Genomic DNA, 5,440 nt, shown 5'->3' with positions numbered 1-5,440 from the left:
AAACAAAACAAAACAAAACAAAATCACCTCATTTAGATTTTATTTGCATTTCAATAATGGCTAGTGATCCTGAGCATCTTTTCATGTGTCTATTGGCCATTTGTATTTTATCCTTTAAAAAATGCATGTTCAGAGCCGGCGCCGTGGCTCAATAGGCTAATCCTCCACCTTGCGGCGCCGGCACACCGGGTTCTAGTCCCGGTTGGGGCGCCGGATTCTGTCCCGGTTGCCCCTCTTCCAGGCCAGCTCTCTGCTATGGCCAGGGAGTGCAGTGGAGGATGGCCCAGGTGCTTGGGCCCTGCACCCCATGGGAGACCAGGAAAAAGCACCTGGCTCCTGGCTCCTGCCAGGATCAGCGCGGTGCGCCGGCTGCAGCGGCGGCCATTGGAGGGTGAACCAACGGCAAAGGAAGACCTTTCTCTCTGTCTCTCTCTCTCACTGTCCACTCTGCCTGTCAAAAAAAAAAAAAAAAAAAAAATGCATGTTCATATCATTAGCCCATTTCTTTGCAGAATTGTTTGTTTTGTTGACTTGCTTCAGCTCTTTATAGATACTGGATATTAATCTTTTATTAGCTGAGGAGTTTGCAAATATGTTTTCCCATTCTGTGGATTGCCTCTTCACTTTGTTGAATGTTACCTTTGCCCTACATAAGCTTCTTTGTTTATGTAATCCCATTTGTCCATTTTTTCTCTTTATTGCCTGTGCTTTTGGGGTCTTATCCAAGAAATCTTGGCCTATGCCAGTGTCTTTCAGAGTTCTCTTTATTTTATTTTTATCTAGTCTGGAATTAAGATATTGGGACCTCGTAAAGTATTTGGTGAGATTTTCTTTTCAATTGTTTCGAATAGTATGACATGAATTGGGATTATTTCTTTACAAGTCTTGTAGAATTCAGTAGAAAAGCTTTCTTGTCCCATGCTTTTCTTTGTTAGGAGGATTTTTATTATTGGCTCAATTGCCTTCTTGATAATTGGCCTGTCATATTTTCTATGTCTTCATAATTCAATTTTGGTAGATTGTATGTGTCCAGAAAACTACTTCCTATATATTTTCCAATTTGCTGATGTAAAATTGTTTGTAATAATTCCTGATGATTCTTTTTATGTCTGTGGTATCAGTTGTAACACCCCATTTTTAACTCTGATTTTATGATTTGTGACTTTATTTTGGTTGGTTGGAACCATGTCTCCTTTTAGAAACAATAATACTTGTTTGAAATATCCAGGCACCCTGGCCTTGTGTGCATGTCCATTAATTATAGTCACATCTTCCCATTGAATTGATCCTGTAGTCATTACATAATGCCTTTCTTTGTGTATTTTAAAGAGTTTATCTTAAATTATATTTTGTCTGGCATTAGGATCATTGCTTCTGCTCATTTTTGCTTTCCATTACTATTGGATTTTTTTCCATTTTTTTTTACTTTCATTCTGTCTGTGTATTTGTTGACGAGGTGTGTTTTTTTTTGTATGCAACAAATAGATGGATCTTCTTTTTTAATGTTTTAAGCCAATCATGTTTTTGTAATCAAGATTCTTATTTTTCTCTTTCCTATTTCTTTCTTGTTATTAATATAAAGAGAACAGATTCCATGCATTCCATAGGTAATTATCACTTTGGTACTGCCATTTTTCATAAATATCTTGATTATTTGTTTTGGATTTCCTTTGTACATTTACTAGGAGATTTTCTGCCTTCACATTATTTCTGTTGATGTATGTAGCACATACACAAGTATTATTTGTAGAACTGGATGAGTGGTTACAATGTCTTTCAATTTCTAATTATTTTGGAAGGTTTTTATTTAACCTTCATTTTCAATGAGAGCTTCACTGGATACAGTATTTCGGGTTGTCAGGTTTTTTTAATTTCTTTTAGAATTTGAACTATATCTTTCTTTTTTTATATTTATTTATTAATTTAAAAGTCGGAGTTACACAGAGAGAGAAGGAGAGGGAGAAGGAGAGAGAGAGAGAGAGAGAGAGAGTGAAAGAGAGAAAAAGAGATGTCTTCCATTCTCTGATTCACTCCTCAATTGGCTGCAACAGCTGGAGCTGCCCCAATCTAAAGCCAGGAGCCAGGAGCTTCTTCTGACTCTCCCATGTGGGTGCAGAGGCTAAAGGACTTGGGCCATCTTCTACTGCTTTCCCAGGCCACAGCAGAGAGCTGGATCAGAAGTGGAACAGCTGGGACTCGAACTGGCACCCTTATGGGATGCTGGTACGGCAGATGGCAGCTTTACCTGCTACACCACAGCGCCAGCCCCTGAACTTTATCTTTTTATTCTCTGCTACACTGTAGGGTTTCTGATGAGCTGTCAATCATATTGGAGATCCTTTGATGGTAATCTGGTGTTTCTCTCATATATGTTTTAGGATCTTTTGTTTATGTTTTAATTTCAAAAGTTGTGGTTGAGTTCATTTCTGATCATGCTTGGAAGTTTTATATATTTCCTGTGTTTGGATGTCCCTATGTTTCTCCAAATCAGGCAAGTTTTCTGCTGGTATTTCACTGAATGGGTCTTCTAATCCACTGTCTATATGCACACCTTCAGGAAATCCTTAGACATATATGCTTGGTTACTTGATACTATATCATCAATCTCAATCACTATTTTCATTTTTTCTAATTTTCTTCTTCTTTTCCTTCTTATATTTCCCAGATATTTCAAGGATCTCTCTTCTGTATATGGTAATTTTTTTCTGCCTCATTTAGTCTGACAATAAAGTTTTCTAGTGCATTTATTATTTGACATATTGAACAATTCCTTTCCAATATTTAATTTTGATTTCTCCTCAATATATCCACCTACAAGCAGAATTTCTCACACATGTCATGTAGGGATTTTTTTTAACTCCTGTAATGACTTCTCTGTGTCTTTGAGTGATGTTATGATCATTCTTTTGAATTCCTTTTCAGAAATTTCCTCAATCTCTTTGCCTTCACATTCCAATATGGGTGTGCTGTTTTCCTTCTTGTTCTTGTTTCTATTATTCATTTATTTTTAGGCATTTGTGGAAATAATTGTTGGTCTTCTCTGAGGGTTTTAATCTTTGAAATATGTTTCTGTGTCTTAGTCAACTGTCTGCTACATCCAGAAATGTGTGCTGAGTGGCACCAGTGTGCTCAGGACAGTGCCTGCTTCCATAAGCAAATGTGTTGAAATCTTTATTTCTTTGCTTTGGTGGTACTGCTCCATGTGGCCAGGGACACATGCAGAGGTTGTAGTGACACTGCAGTCTCCCTGGGAGAACCAGCATGACCTTGGCCCTCAGGTGAGGAGCTAGGTGCTTAGGTGGGTGGGAGTAGGCTTGAGGGTCAGGGGTGATCTCTGGATTCTATTTCTTTCATTAATTTTTTGGGTAATAAATATTTATTTTACAAATTTAGGTTTCAGATAGTTCTTACTTTTCTGGGTTCTTGAGATGATTTGTAAGTTTTTTGTTTTTTTGAAATTTTTTCCCCTTACATCTTGGTTCTTATTGCTATAAATTTCCTGCTTATTTTGCTTTTGTTTTACCCCAAAAGATTTGACATATTGCATTTTCATTTTTATGTTCTTTCTTTATTTTAAGATGGAAATATATTTCATATACTTTATATACACAGGTTTAAGGCATAATGATAATTCCTACCATAATCTCCCTTCCTCCTTAATTCCTGCCCACTCTTCATATATATATATATATATATATATATATATATATATGTTTTTACAATGACATGCTTTCAATTTTCCTTAAAATCACAAGCTTAATCCCCATCCCAATAGAGATTTCAACAACTAGTAAGTTGAAAAACACTGTTCCTAAGGAGTATATATAAGGGCTATAAACAAGGACTAATCAAATTTCAAAATGTCAATTTCATACATATACCTTACTTTTTTGTACTCTGTATATTATTTAAAACAAATCAGGAAAAACATATATTTGTCTTTTTAGGACTGTCGTTATTTTAGTGAACATAATGGCCTCCAGTTGCATCCATCTTGTTACAAAAGAGGATTTCATTAATTTCTATGGCTGAGTAGCATTCCATCGTGCATATATTGCATAATTTCTTTTTTTTTTAGTGTAGCATTTTTTTCTTCTATGTAGCTAGGCATATTGTCAACACGTCTCCGTGAAAGATGGCAGGCAATCAGACACACCGACAAGAAATAAACATCCCGAAATTAAAATTGAACTTGTGTTAAGTGGCACAGAGGGCGTAAGCATTTTGCACTTGGCTCCAAAGAAGTACTTGCAGCCGTGGGAAATGAAGACGGGCAAGGTGTTTTGCACTGGAGACTTCTTGGTTTCAACACCGGAACGAAATACTGCACTGGCGTTCATAATTCCATGGGAAATGTGCAAATCAAAAGGCTATGGAAGCTGCAACTGAAGGTGAGAAAAGGAAAGGTGAGACCTACATCCTTCAAACGTTGCCCTCACGTTGTCTTTAAAGGGTCTGCAGCTGATGCTCCTGTGATTTTCGCAAAGAACAAAAACAGCTTTTGCCCCCGCTGCGGGATTCAGACACGCACATCAGGTCCTGGCTATGCTGAGTGGTGTGCGCCCCGCCTGGGGGCAAGGAGAGCTGATCTGTGAGTCAGCTCCCCGCAGTCTCCAGGTGCGCCCTGCGGGGTCTGCAAGGGGGCAGCGGCTTGATCCTACTCAGAAGGCCGGCGAGGCCCCTTCTCCGATGGAAGGAGCGGCCAGCGAGATTAGTTTCGAGCCCTCTTCCTTCCGCGCACTGACAGTCCAGCAGCGCCGTGGCTGCGGACAAGTGCTGGCCCAGCAGCGCGTTGTCGCTGGGAACTGAGCCGGCGGCGCTGTTCTCTTCCTCCCGCTGCTGCTGCTGAAAGGTCCACGCGGCCGCGTTGGCTGCCTACACGTGCAACAAGCGGGCAGCGCCAAGCTGCCCTACTCATACATCGTGCTTATCACCATGGCCGTCTTACTTAGCCTGCACAAGCGCCTCACTCTGGATGGCATCTGGGCCTTCATCAGCGGCCGCTTCCGCTACTACAGCTGCAAGTTCCCAGCCTGGCAGAACAGCATCCCCCACAACCTCTCCTTCAAGGATTGCTTCATCAAGATCCCCCGTGAGCCAGGCCACTCAGACAAGGGCAACTATTGGAACCTGGACCCAGCCTCTCAGGACATGTTTGACAATGCAGCTTCCTGCACATTGTCGCATTTCAAGCGTCACCAGCTGCCCGCTGGGGCACACCAGCACCCCTTCCCCTTGCCTGCAGTGCCCACCACTCTGAATGGCCCACACCTGGGCCTCCTCCCTGGGACCCGGGCTGCACCGCCGCCTGTCCTGGGAGCTTTCCCCGCATGGTCCGTGGGAGCCGCCCATGTGCCCTGCTGCACCCGCATCACCTTCGCTACCTGCTGCTGTCTGCCCAGGCCTAAGTGGACCATCTGAGGAAGACTGGAGGCACAGA

This window comes from Oryctolagus cuniculus, chromosome 19 (genome assembly GCF_964237555.1).
Source record: "Oryctolagus cuniculus chromosome 19, mOryCun1.1, whole genome shotgun sequence".
In the NCBI taxonomy this organism is placed as follows: domain Eukaryota; kingdom Metazoa; phylum Chordata; class Mammalia; order Lagomorpha; family Leporidae; genus Oryctolagus; species Oryctolagus cuniculus.
This window is presented reverse-complemented; position numbering follows the sequence as displayed.